This window comes from Pan troglodytes, chromosome 12 (assembly GCF_028858775.2).
Source record: "Pan troglodytes isolate AG18354 chromosome 12, NHGRI_mPanTro3-v2.0_pri, whole genome shotgun sequence".
NCBI lineage: Eukaryota > Metazoa > Chordata > Mammalia > Primates > Hominidae > Pan > Pan troglodytes.
In genome coordinates, this window is record NC_072410.2 from 22791385 (window position 1) to 22812626 (window position 21242).

Below are 21242 nucleotides of genomic sequence, written 5' to 3' on the forward strand. Positions count from 1 at the left end.
GCATTGTGAGTGTACTCAATGCCACAGGATTCCCATCTTAAAACGGCTCATTTTATGGTATGTGAGTCTTAATTAAATACAAAAACCAGACAAGTGTGGGTAGATAGAGATTCAATTCCTTTCTTCTCATCCTTCAGTGAACGGTCTGGTGTGCCCTGGGTGCACGTACCCCTTGGGGATTAGGGCAGTGATGAGAGGCGATGGAGGGAGGGTGTGGCTGTGGAGATGCGGACGGGAAGAAGGATCTGAGGAGTGACTGAAGAGGTAGAATGGGCAGGGCTTGGTGATGGAAGGTTGAAGAGTATTCAGCAAAGAGAAGAACGCGGGAAGCCTCCCCATTTCTGGTTTGGGTATAAGATAAAGAAACGTTTTCTCCTTGCCAGGGACAAGAGGCAGACAATACTGGGATAATTTCCCAGGGCTTGGGATAGGACTGGGTGGGGAAGTTTCTAGGTATCCAGTCTCAGGATAAGGACGGGCCTGTTTGGATGAGGATAATGGAGGGTCAAACCTGAAGAAGCCAGATTAGCAGAGGCAAAGTGAGAGGTCAGAAGGTGGTTAACTCAGAAGCGGGTAGAGACCTGAGGAGCAAGCTGGGACAAGGCAGGAGGGAATTCACAGGCCACATGGTAAGCAATGAGTGGGGTAGAGGACAGAGCAGGGTTTCATTGTGGCGAGTCCGACGGGAGGTGCTGGGGGATGTTCCAGGAGAACAGCAGAAATGTGTGATGCTATGGATGTGGGCTTGGCAAGTTCCATCTGGAGCTGGGAAGAGGCCACCCATGGAGAACAGGAACCATGAGGCGGAGAGTGGAGCTTGCAGGAGGGCAAAAATTAAGACCAAAGAATGGAAGCCTGCCAGTGTGAGAGACCGCCTGACAAAAACCAGGAGAGTATGGAGTCATGGCGGCCCAGGCAGAAGTTCTGGGAGGAAAGAAATGGTCAACACTACAGGGAAGTCAAACACTGCCAGTGGAGACAAATAGGACAGGAACTGAAAAAGCATCCATTAGTGAATCCCTGGTGTCATTAGTGAAAATAATTCCAGGCATGAATGGGGAGAGGGAAGGGTGTCGGGCAGGAAGTCCAGTGCCCGTGGGTTGACTGAATGGGAGATGAGGAGGTAACACCCATCATGTAGGTCATGTAGAGCAGCCTTAGGACATCTGATTCCTTGCCTAAGACTCTTCTTTCCTGGTGTAGCTTTGTTCTAGAAAGGTCTGGAAGACTTGTCACAGTTCCGATGCAGGATGAGCCTTTGGTCCTGATCTCTTGGAGGCCCAGACAGCCTGGGAAACCAGCAGAGCTTTGGACAAGTTAAGCAGCCCATTGAAATCAACATTCTTGATAATCATATATCTAAGAGATTCCAAAATGTTCCTGGGATTCTTTTATGGGTCCACATAGGGTTAGAAAGCACAGGAGTCAAACAGGCCTTCTCCCTTGGCCTCCAGGGCCACCATCCTCTGCTTTTGTCAGTTGGTCTCCCCAGAGTAGAGTCCAGGTTCCTGCTTCCAGCCTTCTGGTAGACCAGGCCCTGCCACAAGTGAGAGTTGGCCGGTTGGGTATCTGGTTTAGTCACTCGCCTCCACACTTTCACATCCTCTATCAACACCTGCACACTTGGGTTGTGACCACACATGCTCTTCCTGTTTGTACAGAAAGTGCCATTCAGAAAGCTCGCCAGCGAGAAGAGAGCTCCACGCTCAGCCTCAGAAGAAAGACGTTCAACGACTTACTGGGGAGAGAAAGAAAAGGAACGGGAGCTGAGAGGTAAGATCAAACTGGAGGGTGTGCGGGCCCTCTGGGATGCCTTGCATGGAAAAGAGGTAGCCCCGACTTTGTGTCCTGAAGGGTGGCGCTCTAAGTAGCTGTGCCCATGCTCCGCTGGTCAGGGCAGTGGGGAGCATTCTTGGTCAGCCTCACCGAGATGGTCCAGGCCCTGGTGAACAGCCAGAGGGATTGAGAAGGAAGAGATGGGATGTGACCAAAGTTGGTCACTGAAGCCGTGAGTGTGTGTATGTGTGTGTGTGCATGTGTGTGTGTGTGTGTGTGGGGTGGAGGGTGCACATAAAGAAGACATAACCTGGGTGTGAACATGCTCACACACACATTTATGATGCTGGCTGGGGCCTTATGAAAAGTGTGTCTTAACCTCATGTTGCTCATTAGCTATAACCTCAAAAATAGAAACCATGACATGGCCACAGACTGGATCCCAGTCAATGGCCCCAGTGAGTGAGCTTGCAAGGAGAGATCATGGGCAGTTCCACCTAAGGCCACCGTCACTTCTGCAGAAATGACTTGGAATAATGACCTCCTCACTGTTAGGGGCTAACAGCACTATATTTGTATTTCTTGGATGGAACATTGTATATGTGTGTATTTGTGTGTGTGTGTGTGTGTATGTGCATAAACACATCATGTATTTATACACATTACATTGTGTGTATGTGTGTTTATGTGTGTATATATATGTACACACACATATGATATAATGCAATATACACAGTGACCAGATTTTTGAAACCAAAAAGAACTAATAGCAAGACAAAGGGGTTTTTTTCCTAATATGTGATTTCCTTGCTATTCAAGTCTCACATATATAAAAATGAAATAATGTCTACACATGCATTTCATAATTCCTTTTATTCAAAGAGGGGATCATTCAGGTAGCTAAAGGTCAAGTGTTTACAATAACAAAGTGGTGGTAAACTCATTCTTTGAATGTTGATCGTACAAACTAAATAATCCATCAAAAAATGTTGTCTCTGCCATTATTAAAAGCATGTGTTCCTTGGTGCAAATTTTAAGAATATTCTAACTACAAGAGCACCTTCCTTTACCTAGGGCTATCCCATCTCACTGTTGAAGTGAAGTGATTACAGTGAAAGTAATACAGACATTTAATATTCTTAGTTTTGGTTGCGTTTCTGTCAACTGCTATTTCCTTGTTCTAGGCGTAACTGCACTTAGTGTTTAGTGGTGTTATGCATATTTATATTTGATTTGCATTTAGAAAATAGAAAAATATATACATTGCTTATTTTCCAGATTTCAAGGTTTAAATTCCCACTCTAACATGATGGTTTTAGGCAAGTCACTATACATCTCTGCATCGGAGTTCCCACATCTGTAACACAAGTACAGTAGTAGACAGTAATCCCTTCCTCTTAAGAATTAAATAAGCTAATACATGCAAAGTGCTTAGACAAGTGCCTGGAACATTGAAAGGGCTCAGTAAGTATTAGCAGCTGTTATCATTGTCATCATCATCATCATCATCATCATCATCATCACTACCTTTTGTACAATTAAGCCATCAAACTTGAAGGGACATAGTAAGAGTTTGGGAAAGGTGAAAGGTGGGAGGTGGTGTGTGTAAAATGGGTTTGGGAGGTGACACTTAAGGCCAGAGCAGTGACATTACAGTCCTTACACTGTAGCTACAGACAAGTAGTGAGCAGGAAAGAGGAACAGCCCAGAACACCCCTCCCTATGAGGCCTGCTTGTGAGAGAAACATGTTCTGGAGCTCTGTGGGCTTGATGACATGTACTCATACACATCTTGTACAGCAAACCAGGAAATAGGCACATGGAACGGTGACATCCAAATGATAGTATATAACATGCGTTCAGTGCCTCTCAGGTGTGAGACGTGGTGCTCGGCATTTTACACACGTTTTGTTATTGTATCTGAGCCATTGCAATTATGCTTATTTTAGAGGAGAGACTGGTAGGTAGCCTAAGAGCGCAGAGCAGGGAAATAGCAGCGTTGGGATCTGACCATCTCCAGATTCTGTGTCCCAATCCCCCACCCATCACACCCAGGATACAAAGCAAGTAGTAACAAAACGTGACCAGTGAGGACGTCCAGTTTCAGAGAGTTTAATAAACAAGTTCAAAGTCACAGAGAAAGCTGAAGGCATGGTGAGAAGCTGGATGCTGGTTTCTAAATTCCAACCATTTTTTCTACACCACTACTCAGAGGAAGGACCTGATGTCCTGCCTATCAAGGTTGACAGCTATGGACCCTTCCATAAATAACTTTTATCTTCTGCACTTCCACGTCTTTTTCTGTGAAGTGGGTGTAATGTCCTGTCCTACAGAGTTCACAGGATTTTATGAGGGCTCAATGAGTCTACATACGTAAAATGCTGTTATATTATTTCCGAGTCATGTAAGGAAAACGTGTTGAAATCCACCTTCGGTAAAGGCAAGTTAAATGGAAATGAAAAGTATAAATAATGCTGGTTCTTAATGACATGTCATTAGGTATGATTTAACTTGTTCTTTCAAATGACCCATTTGCACCCTCTGGAGCTGATGTTCCATAATTTGTGCAACCATTCCCATATATGAAAATTTAGTTGATTTCCGGTTTTTGAATATCACAAGTTAAATTGCAATGACTGTTCTAGAAATCCTTTAGTGCAATCATCCTATCTGTTCTTTTAGTATTTCCAAGTCTGACAAACAAGTCATATCTCATTTCTGCTTTCATTTGCCTTTTTTTGGTTATTAGTGAGTTGATTCTCAATGTTTTAAAACATAGCTTTGCCAAAAACTAAAAACATTATTCTTCATCCAGAAAACAGCCAAAAATACATGCTCCTTTCAAAGTGAAATGGCACCATTGTTCTCATCATTAAAATACAAGCAGGTGTTTGTGTACAAATACAAACCTATTAAAAAGCATCTTGCACAGATATTCCTCTTTGTAGTTTTTCTCTGCACTAAAAATGGGGGGTTATAATGAATACAAGACAACTAGACTCCTGCAATAACTAATAAACATGACAATTTGATTTATTGCTGTTCCTCCCCTATAGCCTGTTGACAGATTTTTCTTTATGAAAAAATTACCATGGTTTAAATCTCTATCATATGGCACTTAATTCAATCGGCAATATGTTACCAATTAGATCCTGCTTAAACTACCATCAGCCAGCAGACCAGGGGACATGTTAAATGGAATGACAATCAGATAACTAGTAAAATTCTTTGTGGCAGCTTTCTCAGGACCAAGGAGCAGTGTGGAGACCATGGATAATGAAGAGAGAAAGGGCAAATAGGGCTTTTACTTTTCCCCATCCTGAAAATTGAAATTGTTTCAAGTTCTCCTAAAAGCATGAAAAGAGTTTGTGTTTGAGTGGTGGTTGTATAAGTCGATATTCACCACTTCCCTTCTGCCCTTCATCCTCTTGCCCCTTTGATGATAAATTGGCAAACAGAAAGGCATTCTACTCCCAAATCCTCTCTAATGTAATGATGCATAACTTCAACTTAGTTGTTGTGTCCCATTTAGTGGTGTCTTTTTTTTTTTTGAGACAGAGTCTTGCTCTGTCACCCAGGCTGGAGTGCAGTGCCATGATTTTGGCTCACTGCAATCTCCGCCTCCTCGGTTCAAGTGATTTTCCTGCCTCAGTCTCCTGAGGAGCTGGGATTACAGGCGCCCACCATCACGCCTGGCTAATTTTTGTATTTTTAGTAGAGATGGGGTTTCACCATATTGGCCAGGCTTGTCTCGAACTCCTGACCTCAGGTGATGCGCCCCGCCTTGGCCTCCCAAACTGCTGGGATTACAGGCATGAGCCACTGCACCCGGCCTACTGGTATCTTTTAAGATTTCACCTTTCTCCCAAGCCCTGGATGATGACCACAGTAAAGAGAAATCTTTTTTAAGTGGTATGAGCTCCCTTTTTCTATTTTCCTCTTGGAGTCTGGTTGTATCAGACAGTGCTCCTGTTGCAAAAGACAGAAACCGAATCAGGCTATGCTGAACAAAATGTCAATCTAGCAGAACAACATTGGGGGCTGATTGACTTAAAATAGAGCAGCAAGCAAAGGTAAGAACACCGTTAAGAACCACAGGAATGGAAATGTGGCAACAGTCTGGGCCAAATGATGTGGCTGCCACAGTGACAGATATGACCTCAATTGTCCCCATATTGGGATGTCACTTATTTAAAATCCCAGAAAGAGGGGAGAGAGTGATGACCCCTGTTTAGATCACATGCTTGCCCCTTGAGGAAAGGTAGACCCTCCATTAGACTTCCGGCCTATCTCCCACATCTATGCATGGTGAGGCATCCCCAGAAGGAAGACTGCGGTGGTAACAGGAAGGGAAGATAGTTGGTGGTGACAGCAAAAAAATCACAAATGTCTTCCACACAGTCATTGCACGGTGAGCTCTGAGTGGAGGCTGGCTTGTTATCATGGGCAATCTAACCGTTGGTGGGTTTGTTTGCAGAAATAGGCATACAAAAGGGAGAACTGGCAGATGGCCACCCCATGCTTCCTGCATCCTCATTCTGATTGCTTTGCTTCCACAGCTGGGAGTGGAGTATGAAGACCAAGGAATTTTCTTAAAGACCTGAGCAGTTATCTGGAACTCCTCACAAAATCACAGTAATGGGTATTATTTCCCAGTTCCTACTCTACACTGGGCATAGATGTTATGGACATCTTCTGAGTCCCACAACATCCCTGCAAGGCAGATATGATACTCTCCTTTCACCTATGGAGAACGGAGGCTCAAAGAGGCTAGGTGACCCTCAGGAAACACAGATGAGGGGTCCCCGCCCAGTCTGCCCAGCTCTGAAACCTTCCATGCCAACTCCCTTAGGGCGATCCTGAGTCTAGGCTGTACAGGCAGTTCATGTGGTTGTATTTGAATAAAATCCCTTTCCTCCAGGATGCCTCTGTGTGTGTGTGTGTGTGTGTGTATGCACGTATGCACATGCACACATGCACGCACCAGGCACACATAACCAGGAAGAGTACTGAGGGGAAAGTTAGGGGCTCAGAGGAAAAACATCCCATGTGTTACAACTTTGCCTGGGCTGTCCCTGTTTCTAAATACCATGGCAATATTTTTTGAAGCAAAGATCAAAGGACATATGGTCTGACTCATGGGTTAACAAAGGGAAAAATCTTTGAAATTGGGAATATCTGGGACATTCTGAGATGTGTGGCTACAGTCATTCCCAGAGCACCTGGAAATCATGAAGTTCTTTGGGAAACACCATGAAATCCTGTCATATTAAATCCCATCCTCCAAACTAGGAACGATTTTACTAGCAGAGATTAGGACAGCCTTATACATCGGTTATATAACTTCATACATGTGGGATCCCACGCGGTGAAAATAATAAAGGTGTTGCGATCTGTTTGTATCAGCAGTAAAATAATTCAAAATAATAGAATTCTTTATATATAAATAGATTCCTTATGGCAAAAAGAAAAAGGCCAGTAAGAAAATGCAATGGGGAAACGGGATGCAATTCATAAAAGGCATCAAAATTTAAATACCTAGAAAAGAATTTAAGAGGAAACACCACAAGACCTATATAAAAAGAATCTATAAAATCTATTTAGCGATGTAAAACATACATAAATGGAAACATATACCACATAGAAAACTCAATATCAACTCTCAGGAAACCAATTTTTATTTTAAAAGATTAAATTAAAATTCCAATGCATTTGGGGAGGGAGAGGACTTGATAAAATTCAAATGTCAAATTTCAAATTAATTTTAGATAAGAATAACCAGGATACTTTTGAAAAAAAGAGGAGAAAAAGAGGAAGTGTGCTACTTGTTTTGTCAGATACAAAAGCTTCAGCGGTCACATAGCTCCAAATGGATAAACAGATCAATGGGGGAGAAGGGAAAGTGTGAAAGTGCACACACACTCCCACATGTGTCCATTTAGAATATGGGAAAAGCCCCTTTTCAAATCAGTAATTTCAAGAATGAGGACAGTCATAGTGAGAATTGTCAGTCTTCATTTGACTTGATTCTTCAGCTGATTTGACACATTCACTTCTTCCTTCTGGAAACCTTCCTCCTCTGCCTCCCAGATCATCATTCTCTTCCTGTCTTCCTACCACACTGGCCGCGCCTTCTCGGCCTCCCTTTTGGGTGCCTTCTCCACCTCTCCCACATCTCCGGGTGGTGAAGCGCCCCAGTCCCCCGATGGCCCTGCTTTATCTGCATTCGCTCCCAGATGATCTGGTCCACTGTGACCACTGAAACACCAACGATGCCCAAACTTACATCTCCCAGCCCTGACTTCTTTCCCGACTACAGACCCAGCTCTCGCACAACACTCAGTTTCTCCTTTTGAATGTGTGTTCAACCTTAGTCTTAACATGTCCGAAGCAGAATTGCTAATTTCTCTAACTCCAGCCCTGTTCCTCCCACAGTTTTCTCACAACCCCACGAAGCCCCTTCATTCTTCCAGTGTCAGCCTAGGACCTTGAAGCCATCCTTCACTTCTTTCCTTCACAACCCGTAGCTAATCCATCAGCAAATCCCATCTGTGTGTTCTTTGAAATCATCCAGAATTGAATTGCTTCTTAGCACTTTAGCCTCTGCCTCCCTGGTCCTGGATCCTATGGTCTCTCCCCTGCTCTCCAAAGTAATCTTCTTTCCACACTCTCCCTCCTTCATACTGTTCTTAGCACAGAGCTGGAGGAATTCTTAAAACACTTAAGTCAAAATATATGACTGCTCGGAACTCTCCTGTGGGTCCCTACTTCACTGTTCAGTTGTCCCTTGCCGCATAACCAACTACCCTAAACCATGGTGGCTCAAAACAACTTTCCGCATTTGCTCAAGATGTCATGGGTCATGAATCTGGGTCTTTGGTTGTCTGGGCTGGCTGAGCAGGAGGATCCCCTTCCACTCACATGTCTGGTGCCTTGGAGCTCCTTGGGCGCTCTCTCTCTTCATGTGGCATCTCGTTCTCCCGGGCTCTCCCCGTGCCTTGGGCTTCTCACAGAATGGCCATGTTTTGGTGGTTGCACTTTTTGCATTGTGATTGGTTTCTAAGAGGCAGGAAGCAGAAGCTGCCACAGCAGTTAAGAGTTGCTCCTAAAATACACAGCAGGCTTTATCCCGTCTTCTATTGACAAAAGCAGTCACCAGGCCTGCTAAGACTCAAAGAGGTTGGGGAATAGGTTCCACCTCCTGAGGGAGGCGTGACAATGCCACATTGCAAAAGAGCTCACACACACTGCTGTGGCCATCTTTGGGAAATACAATCCACTACCCTCACCCAGTGCAAAATCCAAGGTCTTCACTGTGACCTATCAGGGGCTACATGATCTGGCTCCTGTCACCCCTCTGAACTGTTCTAGTGCTCTCTCCCTTATTTGTGGTACTGCTCCAGTAGAGTGGTCTCTTCATCATTTCTTGAACACTCCTATGTCATGGCCTGGCACCTTGGAGCTCCTCCCCAGATGCATAGGTCACCTCTCACACCCTTTAGGTCTCTGCCCAATGCCACCATTTCAGAGAGAGCTTCCCTGACCACCTTGTATAAAATAGCCAGCCTCTCCCTGTTCACTGCATTTAGCTCCATTTACCATATATATTTAGTTGCCATTATCTGCTGTTTCCTTTAGAATGAAAGTTCCTTCTTGTATCCCAAGGACCTAGAACAATGCCTGGTCCTATGGGTCTTAGATAAACTGTTTACTGAATAAATGAATGATTGGATAACTTTTCAGTAAATGATATTGAGACGCTGTCTAACTGCTATGGGTGGTGGAGAGGAGAGTAAAAACTAGATGCAAACCTAGTGTGTTAAATCAAAATAAATTCTAAAAGGATCGTCATGTGAGATAATAAAGCTGTAAAATTGCTAGGGAAAAATTCAGCTAAAGATTAAATGATCTTGGGATGAGAAAGTTTTTTGTACGCCTGATACCAAATAAATAAAGTATAACTGAAAATAAAGATAGCTTTGACTCTGTCGAAAATGCCACAAAAACATAAAAAGATGAATGGCAAACCTGGAAAAATACTTCAATATGTAATGACAGCTTACTATCCTTCATATATAAGGAGCTCTGTCAAATAAATTCAGAAAAAAAATACAGATGCCTAATAAGCAGTTGGGAAGAAAAATTTTACTTTATTAGTAAACCAAAGCTACACATTGAAATACAATAATATTGATGAAATTTTAATGCTAGTATTAGTGTTGGAAAATGCATATTTTTATACAAGGCTTATATGAATTCATGTTGGTACAAACTTTCCTGTGGGTAATCCCCTGTAGTAGCTGTCAAAAGCCTTAAAAACTAGATATTTCTCCTGATGGGTGTATGTGCAAAGATATTTATCATAATGTGTTTCATCATAGCCAAAATGTGGAAACAAGCTACATTTCCAAAGATAGAGAGTGGCTTGAGCAAATTGTACCATATTAGTCCAGTGAAATACTATGCAGTCATGTAAAATCCTGATATATATTTCTTTTGAAATATAAAGATGGCCCCTTTATATTATTATTGTTATTTTATTTTATTTATTTATTTTTTTGAGACAGAGTCTCGCTCTGTCACCCAGGCTGGAGTGCAGTGGCGCGATCTCAGCTCACTGCAAGCTCCGCCTCCCAGGTGCATGCCATTCTCCTGCCTCAGCCTCCCCAGAAGCTGGGACTACAGGCGTCCGCCACCATGCCTGGGTAATTTTTGTGTATGTTTAGTAGAGACAGGGTTTCACCGTGTTAGCCAGGATGGTCTCGATCTCCTGACCTCATGATCTGCCCACCTCAGCCTCCCAAAGTGCTGGGATTACAGGCATGAGCCACCGTGCCCGGCCTATTTTATTAAGTGAAAAAAAGTTGGATAAAAAGTAGTACATGACAGCCAGGCACAGTGGCATGTGCCTGTAATTCCAGCTGGGAGGCTGAGAAAGGAAGATTGCTTGAGTCCAGGAGTTCCAGGCTGTAAGTCACTATGACCATGCCTGTGAGTGGCCACTGCACTCCAGCCTGAACTACACTGTGAAACCCTGCCTCTAAAAGAAAAATAAAAGTAGTATGTGTAGTATGACTGCACTCTGGTTAAAAAACAAACAACGAAACATACATACTAGGAGATATACTTTCAAACATTAAAGTGAATATTTCCAGTGATGGAATTGTGGATGAGTGCAGGGTTTTTTTTTTAATTGTTTTTACTTCTCATATTTTATTTTATTTTTTAGAGACAGGGTCTGGCTCTGTCACCCAGGCTGGAGTGCAGTGGTGATCACAGTTCACTGCAGCCTCCAACTCCTGGGCTCAAGTGATCCTCCTGCCTCAACCTCCTAAAGTGCTAGATTACAGGTGTGAGCCACCGCACCCAGACAGCAATGTAGTCTTTTAAAATATGAGAGCCAGGTATGGTAGTGCATGCCTGTAATCCCAGCTATGGGAGGCTGAGGTGGAAGGATCACTTGAGCCCCAAGAGTTCGAGGCCGCCGTGAGCTGATCACACCTCTGCACTCCAGCCTGCAAGACAAAGCAAAACCCCGTATCTAAAAAAACAAAAACAAAAACAGAACATTGAGAAAACCCAACCCATTGACCTAATTTCTTCTTTCAAATTTGAAAAGGCCAGCATCATTCAATTTTTAAAAATTTTTAATAATATATTTTACTTAATCCAAAACAAGAAAAAATATTATCATTTCAATGTGTGATCAATGTAAAAACAGGAAATGAGATATTTAACATTTTTTTTGAGTACTAAGTCTTCAAATTAGATTAGCCATGATTCAAATGCTCAGCAGTCACATGTGGTTAGTGGTTACCATAGTGGACAGCCAGGGTCTGGTTATTCACTTGGCATTAGTGTATGTATACTGCCTTGATACTTCACTTAATTTTCAACTAAAGCTGAGGATGAAGAGGAAAAACGATACCGCACACTGTTTTTCAAGAAACTTTTCTAAATATCTCTAGTCTTTTTCTTTTTTCTCTCTTCATTAAGTTATTATATCTTATTGATCTTTCTCTTGATTAAGCAGAAAAAAGACTTAACTACATTCTTTGTCTTTTTAGTAGTGTTGGCTTTGTTTTGTTGTTTCTAGAGTTATTTTCTGATTGACAAAAATGTTTATATTTATGGCACATAGCATGATGCTTTGATATAGATATACATTGTGGGATGGCTAAATCAAGCCATTTAACATATGTATTCATATGTATTACTTGTCATTTACTTATTTTCTGTGTGTTGTGAGGATACTTAGAATCTACTCTCTAAGCAATTTTCAAGCACATAACACATTGTTCTTAAGTATAGTCACCATGCTGTACAATGGATCTCCTGAACTTATTCCTCCTGTCTAACTGAGGCATCCTTCAATTTCAACAGCAGAATTCTAGGTACAACCTGTGGGTTTAGATGGGGAACCAATTCTCCAAGATGTGGAACTAAGAATGTTCTGCCAAATGAGGTGGAGTGTGTGGCGGGCCGGTCCTCCCTCGGAGCTGGGAGCAATGTACCCCTCAAGGCAGGCGCTCCATCCCACCCTGACTCCTTTATGTCCTGGCTGAGTGAGGGTGAGCCAGTTACCTGTTCTGTAAAAGGGGATGGCAGATTCAATGAGCAAAGATATGAACCCTTCTTAGAACAAGGTCTAGGTTATAGTGGGTGCTCAACAAACATTAGCTTTTAACATTACTATTATCTTCTAATGCCATGTATGACACACAGATGGAACTTTAAAAATGTTTATCCACGCCTGTAATCCCAGCACTTTAGGAAGCTGAGGCAGGTGGATAACTTGAGGTCAGGAGTTCAAGACCAGCCTACCCAACATGGTGAAACCCCGTCTCTACTAAAAATACAAAAATTAGCCTGGTGTGGTGGTACATGCCTATAATCCCAGCTCCTCGGGAGGCTGAGGCAGGAGAATCACTTGAACCCAGGAGGCAGAGGTTGCAGTGAGCTGAGACTGCACCACTGCACTCCAGCCTGGGCAACAGAGCAAGACTCTGTCTCTAAAAAAAAATAAAAATAAAAAAATTTTTTAAAAGTTTATTTATTCTTTCACTCATTCATCCCTAGATCCCTGGGGTATGTGGTAGTCTTTGGTGGCAACACTGCTTTATATCAACATTTGACTCATATATATAATGGAAAGGGTGCTGCAGAAGTTCTTTAATTCTTGAGAAACCTATATTAAAAGGCAGCCTCTCCCAGGAAAACTGCACTCACATCATATCATTAATACTAACCTGAAAATCATACTCATTCAAGTAGCTTAAGGGAAGAGAAAGTACCATAGAGAGACTAAACCAACACTTTCTCAGTTTGGTTAAACCAATAATAAACTTTGTCCCCAGGTGTAAGTTTCCCAGGATTAGTAAGCTGCCCCGTTCTTAAGCAGTGGCTGGAATGTTGAGTGCATCTTTGTTGTTGTTTTTTTAAGCAGGGTGTTTATAATCTGGGGCTAGAGAAACGTGGAGCTGAAAATATTGCTGTGGAGTTTCTGACCATTAATTTTATGAGTCTATTATTCAATCTTTATTGTTGTCTGGCCTGCAATTATATTTTTGTACTTTAAGAGATGCTTGACTATCTTTGTTTGGAAATGAAGAGTGAGTGGTTAACCTTCTGGCCTAGCAGGTGCCCTCTGTCATCTCAGCTGAGAAGCCTGCGGTACTGCTAGTGTCTCTGTCTCTGTGGGGCTGTCCCGGAGGTAGCTCATGCCCCAGGGACCTGCGATGGCAGCCCAGTGATCTCAACAACCCACACTGCAGCCAGTGATTTTGCTCACAAACCTCCTAAAAGAACTACAGGAAACTCCATACTCTGAAGCTTCCTGGAAATCAGTATTTGAAACTGTCCCTTTGGTGCCCAGGGGCTTTTATTTCTTAGGCAATGCACTGCTATAAGATTTGGGCAGGCAGTGATGTGCCTGTGGGCACACGGCTGAGCCCGTGGATGGAGACTAAAATCCAGCCCACACTCCACTTGCTCAGAGAAAGGGAAACCTGTTTTCTAATTCTCACAAACGCATTGGCATCTCATCGAGCCCTGTGCCCATGGGGTGCACTCTTCAGAGCGGGTGTCTCTTACTTTTGCGCAGAGGACAGGCCCAGGTGAGGTGAGTATCTGGTCCGGCAGAAACCTGGGGTGCAGAAACGTGGAGCTGGCACGGAGCCTTGCCTGCAGAGCATTCTCGGGCACATCAGTTTTAGGAAGGATGACATCTGCAAGCTATGAACCTAGCCATAGTTTGCACTAACACTGAATGTATTCATGAACTTCTGGAAACTTCACGCACCCTACCTGAGTTTGGAGACTCCTATCTCAATCATTCTGCTTTACGTGCCACACGCTGTCAACTGACAGGGAGCTACTGAAAGTGTGACATACACAATATGCCTTCCTTAGGACAGGGATTCCCGCTGGCAGCACTTGGCCATGGCATGCCTCCTTTTCATGCACAATATGAATTCTATGAGGCAGGACTACATAGAGGCCATGTGCAAAGGCTTCATTGAGTGTTAGACCTGGACTGAAATCCCAATTGTGCCTCCCACTATAAAATAATATTAACCATCACTCATTGCACGCCTCATACATGCCAGGCACTAGAAGCTATGTGACCATGAGCAAATTACTTTTCTCTCTGAGTCTCAATTTACACTTCAGTTAAAATGGGGACAATAATGGAACTCTCATCCGGGTTGTTGTGAGGATTTATTGAAGCTGTATCCAATTCATTTAGAGTTCTGGGAACATGCTAAGCGCTCAGTAAAAATTAGCTGTTTTTATTATATAGACACTGGATCTGCATCAGCTTTAATGTGCCAATTACCTGAAGAACAAGTGAATTAGATGTATTTGGAAGAGGGTTAATTCCCCAGGCTGGTGGGGCATTTTGTGAAGCACAATAGTAATTTTCTAAATGGCTCTGAGTAACCTGTAAAAAAGCATGCATGTAACACAGGCCCCATTGGGTTCCTAGAGAGTAAATTGCCCAGCAGAATGACCTGATCATTACTTGCTTGTAAAGCAAACTGTTTTATACATGAATATGTATACACACACACACACACACACACACACACACACACACACACACACACAGAGTTATAGGACATTTGCCAGGGAAACTACTAAACTGATGTTTTTGCCTAAATACCCAATCGCTTTTGTTTTGCAGAAAGTTTCACACATATGATTTAGACCTTACGATCAGCCATTGCTTACATCAGGAAGCATCAATCCGGAGTAACTGGCAAGCAGGTACACATTCAAGTGATACAGTGATATCTCTGCTGCAGTTTCCTATGATTCGAGGGGAAAAGTCATTTGGGATTTTTGTTCCAGAATCTCATCAAAATAGATATTTTAGTTACGTTAAGCGGTTGCTGCTGCTAAGCCAGTCAATGGTGACAATGTTGATGAAACCAGGGGAACTGAGAAGGTAGCCAGGCCTATGAGCTGTGGGCCTGTGTTGTGTCCAGAGACAGATGCTCTGGAGCCCCCTGACCATTGGCCCTGACCTCTGACCCCACTCCCTCCCTCTGTACTCCAGGACACAGAAATGTGTCCACAGGAAGGATATACAAATTAAATATCTCCGTGCTGAGACCTTAGAGGTCATCTATTCTAACCATCCTCTCCCTTCCCAGCACACTTAGACATGTAGTCAACAACTCTTTAACTACTTCTGGCAACGAAACCTTTTGACAGGGCCATTCCTTTTTCAAAGAGTTCTAATTACTTGAAAGTCCTTTATTTCAAACTGAAGTCAGCCTCTTTGTAATTTCTACCCTTGTGTCCCATTTCACCTTTTGGTGTCACAGTGGATCGATCTAAGGCTATGGGGTTGACCTAGGCATGCAGGTCGTAATTCTCTGCATTCAAAGCCTCCTTGGGGCCAAATAACAATAACCAACATTTATTAATCTCCAGTGGCATGAGTTTGAAGAGGCAGACTCTGGGAAAGTCATTGCTTGACCTCTGAAATTAACTTCCTTGAGTAGGTCACTCTGGTCTTCCTTAACCAACCACAGAAAAAATCAGAGGCCTCTGGAGAGGTTTCCCCATGAGGCTGGGCTAGAGGAAAGAGAGAGAACTAGGGGTGGTATTATCCATACCTGTTTTAAAGGAGCCTCTGTTACAGGAAAGTGGTCCCGATCCAGACTCCAAGAGAGGGGGTCTTGGATCTCACGCAAGAAGGAATTCAGGGCGAGTTCACAGAGTCAAGTGAAAACAAGTTTATTAAAAACGTGAAGGAATAAAAGAATGGCTACTCCATAGACAGAGATGCCCCGAGGGCTGCTGGTTGCCCATTTTTATGGCTATTTCTGGATGATACGCTAAACAAGGGGTGGATTATTCGTGCCTCCCATTTTTAGACGATATAGAGTAACTTCCTGACGTTGCCATGGCATTTGTAAACTGTCATGGTGCTGGTGGGAGTGTAGCAGTGAGGACGACCAGAGGTCACTCTCATGGCCATCTTGGTTTTGGTGGGATTTAGCCAGCTTCTTTACTGCAATCTGTTTTATCAGCAAGGTCTTTAGGACCTGTATCTTGTGCTGACCTCCCATCTCATCCCGTGAATTAGAATGCCTTAAATGTCTGGGAATGCAGCCCAGTAGATTTCAGCCTCATTTTACCCAGCTCCTATTCAAGATGGAGTTGCTCTGGTTCACACGCCTCTGACACCTCCAGCTTAGAAAGGGAGCTAGCCAGACACGGTTGAAGATCTACCTACTCCGTGAAGAACTGTTTTCTGATGAATGCCAACTCCTGCAGGCAGTGTCTGCCATCCGGGGAGCTCTCCAGGCCTCTGGGTAACAACTCATCAGTCTCTGGGCAGGGACCTCCTTGGGCTACTCTTCTCAGGGGTTGTTTATTCAAACATTCAGAGCATTTGTGCAGCAGTGGCATGGAAGAGCAGTTGAAGCTGAGAGGTCAGGCAAAACAGGACTGGAGGTCAGGGACTCCACAGGAAGTGACCGCAAGGAACCAGAAGACCCCGTTTCCCCACCCCAGGCTAGTTCTGACTCCGACACCAAGCAGCCTTGTGACCCTGGCCAAATGTCCTCAACCTTTCTGAACCTTGTGTTCCTTACCTATGAAAGGGGAATGACCTTCACCCCCACCCACATCACAGCAGGAATGTTAGAATCAGATGAGACAATGGAGGCACATGACAGTGAGGGCCAGTTGAAGTGACAGAGGGAGGGAGCAGGACTGAACATCCAGATTAAAATGAGACAAATGCGGTCCGTAATCCTGGATTTTCTAAACCGCTGAGTCATGGGCACTAAACACCTAGGGGAGCCTCGGTCATTTTTTCTCTGACTGGATGAACTGTGATTGCAGAGTTACCTCCTAGAGATGATGGAATGATGCCTCTTGGAGGGCCACCACCAGGGACCTCCCAGAGAGGATGGAATGATGCATATAATGGTGCCACCACCCGGAACTGCCAATAATATTTCTGTAACCTCACAGAGCAGCCGACAGCTCATTGAAGCAAATTTATATGCATCTGCACTGTTTCCATCTTAAACTTTAAACAAGTTTAATTAATAATACCCTCCTTTCCCAGTGTGTCAACACAACTCCACCTTTTCATTTTGAAAGAACTTAAATAAATATAGAAATAAAATATTCAATTATTGGAAACAGAAATGAGAAAACATAATTGATTTGAGAGGCTTTTCCTACAAAAATTCCCTGGGGCCACTGACTACATTTTATTAAAAAATATCACACACTTATATTTCTACATTTCTTATGTAATAATTTTGACTTTCTCAAGGGGGAAATAGTATTATTGAAAGAAAAATAATTATGACAAGTATTAAAGATTAGTGAGCCAGATTCCCCTGGTGTGCAACCAACATCCTGGGAGTAAGTTAAGTGCCTTAGAAAGCGACATGAACTCTTGTCATTGAGTAAATTACTGCTTCGATGCACTAACAAGGACCCTAGTGGGTTGGAAGAGTTAATTCAGCTTCCCAGAGCACCAAGCCTAATCCCCGTGCAGCATTTGTGCTCTGTGAGAATCTGGATCTGTGTGCATCCACATCTATTTCTGTCTTCTAAGAATGGGCACTTCTTCAGAATAGAGCCCATATCTTTACAATTATCCTTGGCAGCTGGCCCGGCCCCATGCTCCTGAGAGCCCAGTAAACATTCCTCTGGCTTCTCGAACAGAACATGCTTTGCCACTGATCAATGCCTAAATTGTCCTGATCGTATTTCTCTGCCTCCGTGCTAAACCAGTGTCACAACTTCCTGACAAGTAGCAACACCTTGGTGAGGAGAAAATCCAGCCATTTCCCCGGCATTCCCAGCACATCTCATTCGCCTCATGCAATAAGCACAGGATGGGTGTGAGAAGTTGGCCACGCTCTATTTATTCAGTTATCTAATAGGTAGCATTTTCTTCTCTTTTTTTGGTTGCTCATCCCATACATCAAATCCAAAGGTCCAGGCCATTCCTGATCAGTTAAGAACAGAATGCCATGGCACCCTGGTCCCAAGTGTGTGCACAGAGCATTTCTTGAGCAGTTCATCAGCATCCTGAATGTGGCCTACCATGCCTGTGTAAACCTGGCCCCTGCCTACCTCCCCAGGCTCACGCGGAGCCTGTCACCCACCCCCTGCTGTGCTCCAGCCAGCTGGATCTGTCTTCCTTCCACTTGGAGTCTCCACACTATTTCCTCAGCTGGGAACACCTCCTCTCCTTCCTTGGCTGGCTCCTCCTCCAGAGCTCTTCCTACATTCCCCTCCCCAAGGTGACCACCCCCTTCACAGCATGCCTCATTCTTCCATAGTTTTCACAATTACAGATTTTTTTTTTAACCAAAATAATACCTCCATCTGCAACTACTCAGTGTTGGAAAGCAACAGCCCCTGGCCCTTCTCTTCACCTCCAGTACCATTGCCCAGGGTGAACTTCTTTTCATGCATTCATTAAGCAGGTATTCCCGGCACCCAACCATGCTAGGCTCTAGGGATACAACGTTGAACAAATGAGACAGGCATGGGCCCCACTCTGCGAGCTTGTTTCCATTTTTCCATTCTCTATTCTTCTGGTCTTGCCTTCACATAGACAACATGCTTACACCTCTATTTTTTTTTAATTTGTCAATAGTAGATGATATTTACAGACTCCATAATATGAAAGTTGAGGATATAGCTCCATAATACCACCCCTCTCCTCCCAGAATCTTGGACATTGCCAGGGTCTGACATTTGCATTTTTATCTCTGTTCTTCTTGTGTTTATTGTTGTAATGTAAGGTGTTATGCTAAATCTCCATTTCTCATTTTATCAACTTTCAATAATATGTCTCTTTATTTCCCACTTTAAAAGATAAAGTTATTGATGGCCCTCTCCTCTTCTCCACGTTCTATCCCCACCATTCATGTCCCATTTCCAGATACATGTTTACCTTTTGTTTTTGCGTTGAAATTGCAACCAAGTTGCTATGATTCTGTCATTGACTGATGAAGTCATGTATTAGGAATGTGTTCTTTTTAATATGTCTTAAGGTCATGACCCCTGGGCTGATCAAGGTTCCTAGAATCATGATTCAGTGGAATTTCTCTCTGTCTTTATGCTCTAATTTTGCCACATTTTAGTTTGCTTCATATATGAATTATGACCTTATTATACATTCAGGTTTATTATACATTCATCCACCTGATTTTCAGAGTTTCCAACTGATGTTGTTTTCTTGCATTAGTTGCCCTTGATTAATTTTCCCCAAGTCATTTTTTTAAGTCCCCCTTTTCCTGAAGACCTGATACACCTCCCCCATCTCCCCCCTTCTGCTCCACCTGTACTGGCTGCCCTCTATGTCAGCAATGCAATTGCCATGTTGTAAATTTCTTCTAACTGCTATCAGGGGTCTGGATTGGAACCACAATTTGCTGGAGCCCACAACTTCCTATCTCAGTCTTGTTTTTCTGGAATATGTCTATAATACCCTTTAAAAAAGGATGTATAAAAAATAAACTTTCTGAGATCTTTCTTTCTGAAAATACCATTATTCTGCCTTCACACTTGATTGATATCTGGCTGGGTATAAAAGCCTTTAGATGTTTGTTTTTATCCTTGGTACTCTGACACATCAAAGCTGTGCCTAGGCAAGCTTTCTTTTCACTAATTGTTCTGTGCACTCAGGAAACCCTTTTAAGTCTGAAGAATTTTGTCCTTCAGCTTTGGAAATTTTTTCTTCAAGTATTTCTTTGATAATTTTTTTCAACTCCAGCCTTGTATGTTAAATCTCCTAGATGCATCTTCAAGGATGTCTCTCATAGTTTTCGATTCCTTTGTCTTTCTCTCCCTACATTCTGAGAGGGGAAAGAGACTTCTTGGGCTTATTTTCCAAGTATTTTAAATTTTTAAAATGTAATTAGTCCTGTTTTAAACCTGTGAACACTCTCTTTTATTCTTTGTTTCTTTTTCTTAGCATTGTGTTCTGCTTTTAAGAGTGTAATATTTTCTCCCAAATCCCCTGGCATATTAATTAGAACACTTTTAATGTTGTCTTCTGTTCCTCGGTTGTAATTTTTTTCAGGGGGGAAGGCATTCTTGTTTCTTTTTCTTTCATGCTGCCATTCTCTTTATGTGCCTGGTGGTTCCTTGGCTTTGCATTTCTATCTAAGGGAGTGGGATTAAGTGACTGTGTTTCACGTGCTTACTGTTAGCAGGTCTATGTTTTGGCTCTGACCTCTCTCCTTTAGAACTGTGAGTGGGATGGGGTGGGGCATGTCTGCTAGGATATTTTGCTTTAGGGTAGGATGATGATGAGCTATGCTCTCCTGGAGATTTCTAAGAGTCAAAATGAGGAGGCCTTTATTCTACACTATTCAACACGATCGATGCCATTTTACAAATACAAAACAGAAGCACAGAGACTTATGATTACAGAGCTACAAGTAATGAAGCCAAAATTTGAACTGGAGTATGCCCAATGATCACATATATTCTCATTCTACAAACCCAACACATTTCAATGTAAAGTGAAAAATGGTGTTATATGAATCATTAGCTCTATTTTTGGTTAATATCGACTTTCATATGCCTTGACAGTCATGTCACCAGGAGCACACCAGGACTCTGCATCCTTCCACCTATGTAACAAGACATTGTTTGTTCCTCTTAAACAATTTACCAACCCTCTGCTATTAAAGAAAATGAAATAATTAAACTTCGCTTACAGTCAGAAGGCATCTAAGCAGAATTAGCAGTTTCAGAGGAACTACATGCTACAAAAATTGAGGGAATAACTTATCCCTGGGTTGGCCAAGCCAAATGGTAGACATTTTTGCATTATTTTAGTGGATGTTAGTAAAGCCATATTCCTCCTACTTCTAAGGTTTTCTTCTCATTCTGAAGGTCATGGCTACTTCACTTTTTTACATCCATTTTTGAACAACTGTTGACAACAGATACAGATTTCATTA

The 21242-nt window shown here is 42.9% G+C and overlaps 1 protein-coding gene across 12 annotated transcripts in view; it reads left to right on the forward strand.

Moving 5' to 3' along the window:
* Nucleotides 1-1482: 1482 nt before the first annotated feature.
* The window catches only part of AFF3 (ALF transcription elongation factor 3), a 597234-nt gene continuing 577474 nt past the window's right edge, over nucleotides 1483-21242 (forward strand). For 5 of the 12 annotated variants that reach the window (XM_054678053.2, XM_054678052.2, XM_054678050.2 and 2 more), the window contains exons 1-3: nucleotides 1483-1546; nucleotides 1662-1773; nucleotides 14963-15045. The gene's annotated coding sequence lies outside the window, so the exon portion shown is untranslated. Of the gene's footprint in view, nucleotides 1547-1638; nucleotides 1774-14962; nucleotides 15046-21242 lie in introns of those variants that run through there. The other 7 variants (XM_054678054.2, XM_024354590.3, XM_054678055.2 and 4 more) reach the window with 5 other exon arrangements.